The 10,802-nt window shown below is 43.3% G+C and overlaps 1 protein-coding gene across 4 annotated transcripts in view; it reads left to right on the top strand.

The window, feature by feature from the left end:
• The window catches only part of FHIT (fragile histidine triad diadenosine triphosphatase), a 1,035,018-nt gene that overhangs the window by 53,988 nt on the left and 970,228 nt on the right, over positions 1-10,802 (top strand). The window contains exon 1 of one of the 4 annotated variants that reach the window (XM_042455375.1): positions 3,774-3,875. The exons of 1 other annotated variant lie outside the window; for it this stretch is intronic. The gene's annotated coding sequence lies outside the window, so the exon portion shown is untranslated. Of the gene's footprint in view, positions 1-3,773; positions 3,876-6,935; positions 6,957-10,802 lie in introns of those variants that run through there. 2 more of the 4 variants (XM_042455378.1, XM_042455381.1) reach the window with 2 other exon arrangements.

Here is a 10,802-nt window from a genome sequence, read left to right as displayed (position 1 = left end):
GTGCCCAGAACTGGACACAACATTCCAGGTGGGGCCTGACCAGAGCAGAATAGAGTGACACTATTACGTCCCTTGATCTAGACACTATACTGCTATTGATGCAGCCTAAAATCTCATTGGCCTTGTTGTTGTTATTGATTTTGGAATATTTGCAGATACATGAGATCTTGGAGATGGGACCTAAACATGAAATTCACTTGTTTCATATGCATTTTATACACGTAGCCTGAAAGTAATTTTATACAATATTTTAAATAATTTTGTGCACAAAACAAAGTATGTGTACATTGAGCCATCAGAAAGCAAAGGTGTCTCTATCTCATGAAAAAAAAGTTTTGGATTTTGGAGCATTTCAGATTTTGGAATAAGGGATACTCAACCTGTAATGAAAGTGTGCCCTTACTACAATATATACCAAAATGTATGTATGTGTGTGTGTGCGCACGCGCTAACAAAAAATCTGTGACTCCACAGGAGATGGAATGCCCTTTATTATGGTACAATCAACTCTTCAAATAAAGTTACACATGTGTTGTAGTTGTAGGACACATAATTCCTGCACCTGTAACACCTGCTGACAGCCTTCCATAAACAGTGCACTTCATTATCCAAGAGGAAGGGATGAGGCCACATCAGATCTCTGAGAGGAACTGCCCCCATGAAGTCAGAAATGAAAGCTATATACAGTGGGCCACTGTTATCCGCTTGGTTTTGGTTCCAGGACACCCTGTAGATACCAAAATCTGTGGATGCTAAAATTCCATTACAGTCTGCCCATTACAGTCCGTTCCGGATTCCCCCACATAAAGCGAATTCTGCCTATGCCTGAGCCCCATTTAATTGAATGGGGTTCGTGCATGCGGCGGCACACATACCACGGGCACATGCCCCATTATTTCCTATGGGACACGCCACCCCTTCTCACAGTGCAGCTTTCAGCGTATGCTGAAAGCCGCGTAAAGCACGCCCGTGTATGATGCGGGAGCACTGCATATACAATGGCATAGTGAAATTGTGTACCATATTTGCACAAAGTAGCAAAATTTGCCTGTCATCCATCTATCTATCTATCTATCTATCTATCTATCTATCTATCATCTATCTAATATTTTCAAGCTGTGGATGGCAGAATCCATGGATTAGTTCAAAGACATAGCAGTCTTGGGGGCTGTACAGATGACACCCTCTTACCTTGCTGGATTGGGGTTGCCAGATCTGGCCTTTCCATGGTGCAAAAAGGAGCTGCAAAAAAGGCTCTTTTTTGCAACCACTGAAAGGATGCCCTAGCCACTGCTGTGGCACCTTTTTGCCGCATCTTTGGTGTAGCACGTGTAAGCACTGCACTGAAGATGTGGCGTGATGCTGACTGCCGTCTGGTCAGGCAAATGGTGTGGGGATGACATTCAGGTGGCCAGCATGCAGATGCTACACCCCCACTCTGTCCCAAGGCCAGCTCTTTATACTGGTCTGTTGAGGGCCTTGGTCTGGAAAATCAGTATGCAAGAGGATCTTGTAGCTGTAGCACTTTTGAGACTAACTGAAAGAGAAAAGTTGGTGGCATGAGCTTACATGGGCTTGAGTCTACTTCCTCAAATGAATGGGGTAGAGTGGAAAATCTAGGGACAGACCTAGATAGCAGTCTGTGAGAGAGAATGTCCATAGTGGATGGAAAACTTTGTGGGTGTAGAGATGAGTTGATAAGTACAGTTTTAATTACGGTTGTTGGGGGACAGTGTGTGTGTGTGTGGGGGGGGGAGAGACACCAAAAAGAAGACTTGATGATCAAAATTGAAAATTGGAATAGTCAAGGAGTTGCTGTACCTTGGATCAAACATTAATCAGAACAGAGACTGCAGGCAAGAAACTGGAATAAGACTAGGTTTGGGAGGGGCAGCTATGAAAGAGCTGGACAAGGTCTTAAAGTGTATAGAGAAATAACTCTGAACATTAAAGTGAGGACTGTCCAAGCCCTCGTATTCCCCATCAGCACGTACGGATGTGGGAGCTGGACAGTGATGAATGCCAACAGAAAGAAACTCATTTGAGATCTGATTCTGGAGAAGGTACTGAGAAGAGTACTGTGGATGGCCAAGAAGACAAACAAAAGGGTCCTTGAACAGGTCAAGCCTGAACTCTCCCTGGAAGCCAAGATGATTAAACTGAGACTGTCATACTTTGGCCACATCATGAAAAGACAAGAAAAGGCAATAATGCTAGGAAAAGTGGAAGGCAATAGAAGAAGAAGACAGCATGTCAGATGGATGGACTCAATCATGGAGGTCATCGGCCTGAGCCTGCAGGACCTGAGCAGAACAGCAGAAGACAAGGGGTCCTGGAGATGTCTCATCCACAGGGTCACCATGAATAAAGGTCAGCTTGAGGGCAATTAACAACAATATACCCCTATGATCCCCTTAGACTGAATGCCAGGTTTCTCGTGTCTTAGTGTCATAGTTCTGTAGCTATGACTTCTGACAGATATAGTAGACACAGACATCTTAATCTAGATCTAAACAGAGAGAAAGGCGAGCAGGGGTTCTTAATCCAGCTTTCATCCAGGGGACCCAGAAGATTGCTGGAGTAGGTGCTGAAATGTTTCTATCTTTATCCTTTATTTTTTCTTGTCACATTGGTTTTTAAGGGAAATTTTTAGTCATTCCATGTGGGTTTCTTTTAGTTTCAGCTCAGCGCTGTAGCTGCGGGGGAGACGACAATGACAAAACGAAGACATTTTCCCCCGGAATAAGAATTCTGCTCCCCCAACATAATTTCCCTTCAGTCCCCACATTTCTAGCATTACAGAGAGACACTGAAACCTGTTCACACCTGGAAGTGTTATATTTGCAGTGTTTGCATTCCCTGGGAAACTTTGCTTGAACTCCTGAATCACAGGAGCTGGTTCCATATCAGTCTCTTTTCTAGTCACTTTTTTTTAAGTTGTACTATTATGGATACATCTGCACCATAAAAATAATATAGTTTGACACTGCTTCAGGTGTTCTCGCTCCATGCTGGGTTTTACATGGTCTTTAGCAGTGCTGGTTCCTCACCAAACTACAAATCCCAGGATTATGTAGGATGGAGCCAAGATCTGCTCTGTACTGCAAAAATAATGCAGTTTGACATCACTTTAAATGCCTATGGAATTCTGGGATTTGTAATTTTGTGAGAGTCAGCCCTCTCTATCCCTGAGAGGCAGACGCTTTAACTGCCATGGCCCAATGCTGTGAAATTTTGGGATTTGTAGTCTGGTGAAGCATTCAGACTTGTGCCAGAGCTGTGATGCCACGACTACAAATCCCAGGATTCCACAGGAAGGTGATAATTTGGGTCTAATCCGCCCTGGAGAATTAAAGCCGCTTGACACCGCTTTAACTGCCCTGGCTCAGTGCTAGTGGGGAATCCTGGGAACTGTAGATTATTGTGGCTCCAGAGCTCTCTCTCTCTCTCTCTCAATATCTCTAACAGAGAAAGGCAAAATGTCTCACAAAACTACAATTCCCAGGATTCCCTAGCACTGAGCCTGGGCAGTTAAAGTGGTCGCAAGGTGGATTGATAAATTCTGCAGTGTGTGTAGGAGCAAAGCAAACGGTACTGGGGAGCCTGGCATTGGAGAGGCAGAGCTAACAAAACAGCGCCCGCTTTGACACTGGAGGCCAAACACAGTACTGTACACTGCCAAGGCCACCTCTCTCTCTCTTAGGCAGAGAGACTTTTTCCCCCATGGTGCTTTGCGGCCCACTCCCCTTTCTCTCTAGCCAACCGCCGTTGGCCACGCCCCTATGGCCACGCCCCCTCCGCGCGCACTCCTTCCTCGCCAGACCCGTGTCTTCTAGAGCCAGGAAGCGAATCAGTGAAAGAGAGAGAGAGGCAAGGTAGGTCAGGACGCCGCCGCCGCCGGTCAGGGCCGCCACGGAGGAGGATGGCTCAGGGCCACAGCCACGGTGGAGGCCGCCTGGTTTAAAGCTGAAGCCACCGAGGAGGACCTTTCACGACATGCCCCCCTCCCTATCATATATATATATATGCCTGTATCAATATCATATCTACACATAAACATATATAGATAGATACTGTATATATATATATATATAGAGAGAGAGAGAGAGAGCGCTACTGTGTATGTAGATATTGATATAGATGTGAGATCCAGCTTGGTGTGGCTCTGCCATGGAAGCCCACTTGGGCAAGCCACACTCTCTCAGCCTCGGAGGATGGCAATGGCAAACCTCCTCTGAAGAAGCTCGCCAAGAAAGCCCCATGATAGATTCACCTTACAGTTGCCACAAGTCAAAAACAACTTAGAGGCACACAACAACAAATACACACACACACATACATAGTATATGCACATATACAAACACACATTTTATCTCGTCTTGGGTGCCACTTTGGGAGAAAGGCGGGATGAAAATAAAATAAGTAATAAAATATATACTGTATAATGTGTTGTAGCTTTGTGCTTCTTTGTTCCTTCAAGTCGTTTCGGTGCCCCTAAGGCCTTGTACTGTAAGGAAGGCGAGGTATAAATAAACAACAACAATAATAATAATTAGGTGGCCCTATCTTGGGGTTTTCTTGGCAAGATTTATTCAGAGAAGGCTTACTATTTCTTTCCTCTGAGGCTGAGAGAGAGTGAGTTGTCCAAAGTCACCTAGTGGGTTTCCTTGGTTGCGCCAGGATTCAAACCCTGGTCTCCAGAGTCCTAGTCCAAAACTCAAACCACAGCACTAAATGTCACACACACACAGAGACAAGATTTAGCAGTATAGTGGTTTGAGTGACTCTGGAAACAGTTCAAATCCTGGCTCAGCCAGGGAATGCCACTGGGTGACCTTAGGCAAGTCACACTCTCTCAGCCTCAGAGGAAGGCAATGGCAAAGCCCTGTGAAGAAACTTGCCAAGGAAGTCCAATGATAAGTGTGCCTCAGAGTCACCATAAGTCTGATATGACTTGAAGGCACACAGCAACAACACCAACAATAATACACACACACGTATATGTACAGTTGTCCCTCTGTATCCATGGATTCTTCAACCATCCATAGCTTGATAATATTTAAAGAATATATAAATTCCTGAAAGCAAACCTTGATTTTGCCATTTAATTTAAGGGATACCATTTTAATACACTATTGTATTTAATGGTACTTGGAACATCATGGATTTTGTTATCCATGGGAGGTCCTGGAACCAAACCCCAGCAGATACCAAGGGCCCGCTGTATATGTATATATAGCATTATGCCTCCGTTGTAACTTTTTTGTACTTTGTAGTTTCAGTGTACACATTTTGTAAAAAAAACTGCTAAGTTTTGCAGTTTGGTGAAGCTCCCGATTGCTCTGACTGAGGCTGCTGCCAGAAAGGAAGCAGTCTGACACCATTTTATGACTCAGGCTCCAGCTGCACTGCAGTATTAATGCAGATTGACGCTCCTTAATTGCTGTGGAATCAGGGGGACTGTAGTTTATTGTGGCACCAGACCTTTCTGATGAAGACGGTTAAATGTTTCACAAAACTAACAATCCCAGGATTGAGCCATGAAAGTTAAAGCAGTGTCAAGCTGCATTAATTTTGTGGGGCAGATACAGCCCACCATTATAAGAGAGGGAACCCTCCAACATATTTTATGCCATCCCTACATGTTTTTTCTTGCTAAGATTCCCCAGCAGAGCCTGCATCCTAAGGGTAATAAAAATGGGCAGAGCAAAAAAGTGGATCTGTCCAGAACTAAGAATGAACAGAAGCAGGGATATGATTCTTACTTTGTCCTGGGCACACTTTGAAAAGAAAGAAGCACACATACACACACACACAGTCTACTTGTCCACTTTATGCAAAACTCTTTCCCAATGGCTTTGCAGATGAGAGTCATAGCACAGCAGAATAAGCTCCGCCAGTAACCTGAGGTTGACTGCTGGGAGAGCGGCATCCTGGCCTTTGAAAATGTGGTGTAATTTAAGAAGAGAATCTGGAGGAATGGATTGAGAGACCTGGAGGTCTGCATTTGGCTCACTGCCGCTCTGTATCCTCCTTTTCTACAAAGGGAAAGAGAGAGAAAGGCTCACCTGGGACAGGGAAACTATTACAGGAGGAAGAAACAACAACAACAACAAATATTTAATGAGTATTATTAAATACATAATAATATTTATATCCTTCTTTCTCCCCAAAATAGGGAAACAGAGTGGCTTATCATTTAAAAGAATAGTACAATTAAAAAGATACAGAAGTAAGTATTAACCTAGAGTTAAATTACACTCGTCCCTCCCCATTCGTGGACTTGGGATCTGCAGTTTTGGTTCTTGGATGGCAAGCAGGGAGGGACAAAATGGGGCGCATGCCCAGGGCACTCATGTGGCAGCACGCATGGGAGCGCCTCCCCAGTATAATGAATGGGGCTTGAATATCTGATATTTCCGATTCTGGAGGGGGGGGGTCCGGAACGAATCGGGTGGGATGAGTGTATGACAATATTAAAACAAATCACTCACTGAAGGAATAAAATACAGGGCTTTTTTTAAAAAAAAGGAGAGTCAGCATGGCGTAATGGTTTGAGCCCTGGGCTACAACTCTGGAGGCCAGGGTTCGATTTCCATCTCGGCCATGGAAACCCACTGGGTGACCTTGAGCAAGTCACATGCTCTCAGCCTTAGGGGAAGGCAGTGGCAAACCTCTGAACAAAACTTGCCAAGAAACTCCATGATAGGATCACCATAAGTTGGAAATGACTTGAAGGTACACAACAACAACAAAAAGATAAAGTGCTTGTAAACAGAGCACTTTAAGCCAGACATAAAGCCCAGTGTCATTGCCTGTTTCTCTTGACAAGAAAAGCATCTTGATATTGATGATGTGTCACATACTTCTGGCTACTGGGATTGGAAGGAAGAGTCTTCTACTGAACCCCTCTGCCCCAAGGAGAGGCCTTCTCTTCCTCTGGGACTGTGAATTAAGTAAGTGGTAGCAGAGGCCCGGGTGGGGGAAAATTATACGGATAAGTCTTTTTCTGGTATATGTCACTTCCATATATGTTTAGTAATAAGTTAGTTCATTCTGTTTTACATGTCATACAGGCATTCAAATTCTCCTTTAAATTCTGTTTTCCCCAAAACATGTTTAGCCAGCACCCGCACTGCAGAAATAATTCATCTCGTCACTGATGTAACTGCCATGGCTCCATGCTATGGAATTTCGGGAATTGTGGTTTTGTGAGACATTTATCCTTCCTTGTCAGAAAGCTCTGGTGTTACAACTAACCACAGTTCCCAGAATCCCATAGCATTGAGCCATGGCAGTTAAAGTGGTGCCAAACTGCATTAATTCTGCAGTGCAGATATAGGCATAGTATACCTTTCCCTCAAAAACAGGACAGGCAACTTAGGGCCCTCCAGAAGTTGCTGGACTGTAACTTCCATCATTCCTAGCCAGGTCAGTCAATGAAGTGAAATAAGGAAAGCTTGAGTCCAGGAAAATCTGGAAGGCCACTAGTTGCCCGCCATGGTTCTTTTAAACACCCTCCTCCTCACCTAAAACTGGGCATTTTTGTATGAGTTTTTGAGTTGAGAATTGCATAGCAAAATTTAGAGGAGTGCACAATTTGAAAGAAAACTGATCAGCATGTTACTCGGGGGGTACAAATTAAGTATGTTTACAGTGGGCCCTCTATATACACTGGGGTTAGGGGCATAGGATCCCATGAAAGTGGGAAAATAAATAAAAAAAACACTGTTGTTCTTTAACCTGAGAGATCAGCTCTCCAGGAGTCCCTGGGTTCTCCAGTGCAACTCTGTGGTCAACATTTGCCAGAAATGGACCATAGAATTGCACTGGAGGACCTACAAATGCCCAGAGAAATGTTATCTCTAGGTCCTCCAGTGAGACCTCTGGCAGACATTGACCATAGAGTCACCCTGGAGGACCTAGAGATTCCTAGGAGGAATATATTAATCGCATCTGCAAAAGTTAAAGCCACAAATGTAGGACGACTGTTTCAAAATGCAGAGCAAATGGAATTCTCCAGAGTAAGCAGAATCAAAGTAGGGAGGTTTGCCGGATGTGACTGTGCTCAACTTGTTGAGTGAGCCTTGAATGTTAATCACATTACTGGGTAGTAACCCATCCCAGGTCCTCAAATGGACAGGAGGGAGTCGCCATTAGTTGTTGCTATTTCTTGCTTCCTAGGTTGTATCCTTCAATCCTGCCATATAAATTGAAATCATGCAGCCCTCCAGGGGATGGTGGACCTGAAGTTGCAGCATTCCTCACTTTTGTCTGTGTTGGCTTAGGGATGTTGGGACTTGCAGGTCTCATTCAGAAATAATGCGGTTTGATGCTTCTTTAACTGGCATGGGTCAATGCGATAGAATCCTGGGATTTGTATTTTATTGTGGCACCAGAGATCTCTGAGAGCGAAGGGTAAATTTCTCCCAAAGCTACAAATCCCCAAATTCCATAATATTGCAGTTAAAGTGGTGTCAAATTGGATTATTTCAGCAGTGCAGATGCAGTCATAGTCAAATGAAATCTGGAGGCTGACATTGTCAAATTGACCAGATTTCATTTGACTAAGACTTTAAATACTGTGCAAGGTGTGTATAGAGTTTTTAATATATTTTAATTTTAGTTGTAATGTTTTTAACTTTTTAAAATTGTTAATTTTTTTTTTAAACATTGGATCTACATTTTAGTGCTTTGCATTGTTTTTAATTTGTGCTGTTTTAAATTTTGATAGCTGCCTTGAGTCCCTATACTGGCAGAAAGGTGGGATACTACTACTACTATTACTACTACTATGTCTCACCCCCCCTCCACCCCCCCATTGCTTTAGGAGCTAAGATGTTAGAACTGCTTGGAATCCTTTAAGAAACATGGCATAGATACGTACACAAGCAAGGGACTGATCTCTCGGAGATCACTTAGATAGAGCCAGAAGTATACCAGTGTTGCTGCAACCAGACGTTCTAACCTGAGAAAGATGCCAACTTACTTACCTACAGAATCTAACTTGGTGCCTTCAGTTGTGCATATATATATATTTTTGGTGGGGGGAACATGCCGTGCATGGGATAGGATGTGGGTAGGTTTAGTATTTCAAGTGTACTTTATGTAACGTACTCCCACTTCTGCTCTTTTAAATATGAAAAGCACATGAATTACTTCTGACATATTGTTCTTTTCTCAAGTCAGTTTTCTAAAATTATCTTGTAATGTGTAATGGAAAAAGATGTGGGCCGTTATATCTAATGGGTGGCAGTTCAGATAGCAAAGTTTTCTTTTGGACAGGAAATGTCTGTTTGTGGCATAGATGCAGGAGCTGATTCCAGCAATTAACTCTTGAGCATAATGGGAAGAGAAATGAATGCCCCATTCTTATAACCTGCTACTTTTCTCCACTAATTTATATTCTTACTTGGTTTGCATATTCATTCTGAAAGCATCTGGTGAGGATTTTGTTGTTGTTTGTTGGGTGGGCTTCTTTGTGTGTCTTTTGAATAATAAGAAAAGACAGAAATCAGATTCAGCAGAATGCAAATTAAAAGCAACAAATGGGATTTGGCATGTAAATGAAGGAATGAGGGAGCATTGGTCCACTCCTCCATTGCCACTGCTGTAATTTTTGGTGATACATCAATGTGTATGATTGCAGATTGTTTTGAGATATGCTTGTGAAGGTCATTGTAAAGAGAATCAAGAAAATGGCCTGCACAAATCCACACGTAAATGAATGGACCCATATTAACTCTTCTTAGTCCCGCTGTACTAATTAATGGGACAGACATTTTTCCTGTCCAGCTTTGGCTTGGCAAACCCAGGTGAATCTATAACTCTACCCTATTTCCTTTGGGCAAACTGGAAGCTCTCTTACTCCTGGCCAGACTATTTCAAGTTTAGGTTTGTCTGCTCAGAATGGCAGTGGAACACTAGAGTTTTAGACTGAAGTCTTTCCTGTGATCAGGTACCTCATTCTTTAAGTGGAGGTGTTAGGAATTGAACTTGGGCCATTTGACATGCAGAGCTTATGTCCTACCACTGAGTTATTGTCCCACAATTATACAGTATGCCCCTGAAATCTTCTCCCTTTAGTCATGGGGTAGCATCAAGTTGGCATCTGTGTGGACTGGATTTGGTTATTTGCTCTTCATACCATCAAAGACTTTGTTCCATTACTCTCTGGTTCACAAGGCACTTGTAATTAAGGAGAGAACTGCAGTTAGTTCAAGCTGAGATCCTTGCACAATAGTCCAGAATCCTAGTTTGGAGAGGCAGCAGGTGATACCATAATCCTTTACCAATGCTTTATACACAGTTTCAGTTTGTGATGCATTCTCGCCATCTGGCATCTCATCCCTCAGAGAGGATGCCATACTCTTGCTCTGTACCAATGGACCACTAGACTTCCAGCTTCCTGTTTGCTGTCTACTTGCCTGCCCCCAGGTATTTGTTTGACTACACTTGGATCTGGGTATCTGGCAGATAGGAAAGTGTCCCTGCAAATAAGGTCTGTATCCTGGAGCACTGTGACAAATGCTTCTGAAAATCTGCGCTACATCTGTTACTCGCTCCTGGTGTTAAAAGGATAGCAAATTACACAACTGAGCCAATGCAAAATATGTGGGATGCTCAGTTTCCTACATAACTGCCTATTTACTGCAGAGAATGAGAGAGAGAGTGTGTGAGAGAGAAAAAGGATGAAAGTGAATAAAGGACAGACAGTAAGTATGATTTGTGCATGTGTGTTTGGGAATAAAACAGTCAAGAGATTCTTCTACCTGTTTTTAGTATACTGCTGTGAAGGCACA

The sequence above is a fragment of the Sceloporus undulatus genome, chromosome 2, assembly GCF_019175285.1.
Source record: "Sceloporus undulatus isolate JIND9_A2432 ecotype Alabama chromosome 2, SceUnd_v1.1, whole genome shotgun sequence".
NCBI classification, from domain to species: Eukaryota; Metazoa; Chordata; class Lepidosauria; order Squamata; family Phrynosomatidae; genus Sceloporus; species Sceloporus undulatus.
The sequence above is the reverse complement of the archived record's forward strand: the minus strand, read 5'-3'. Positions and strand labels throughout refer to the sequence as shown.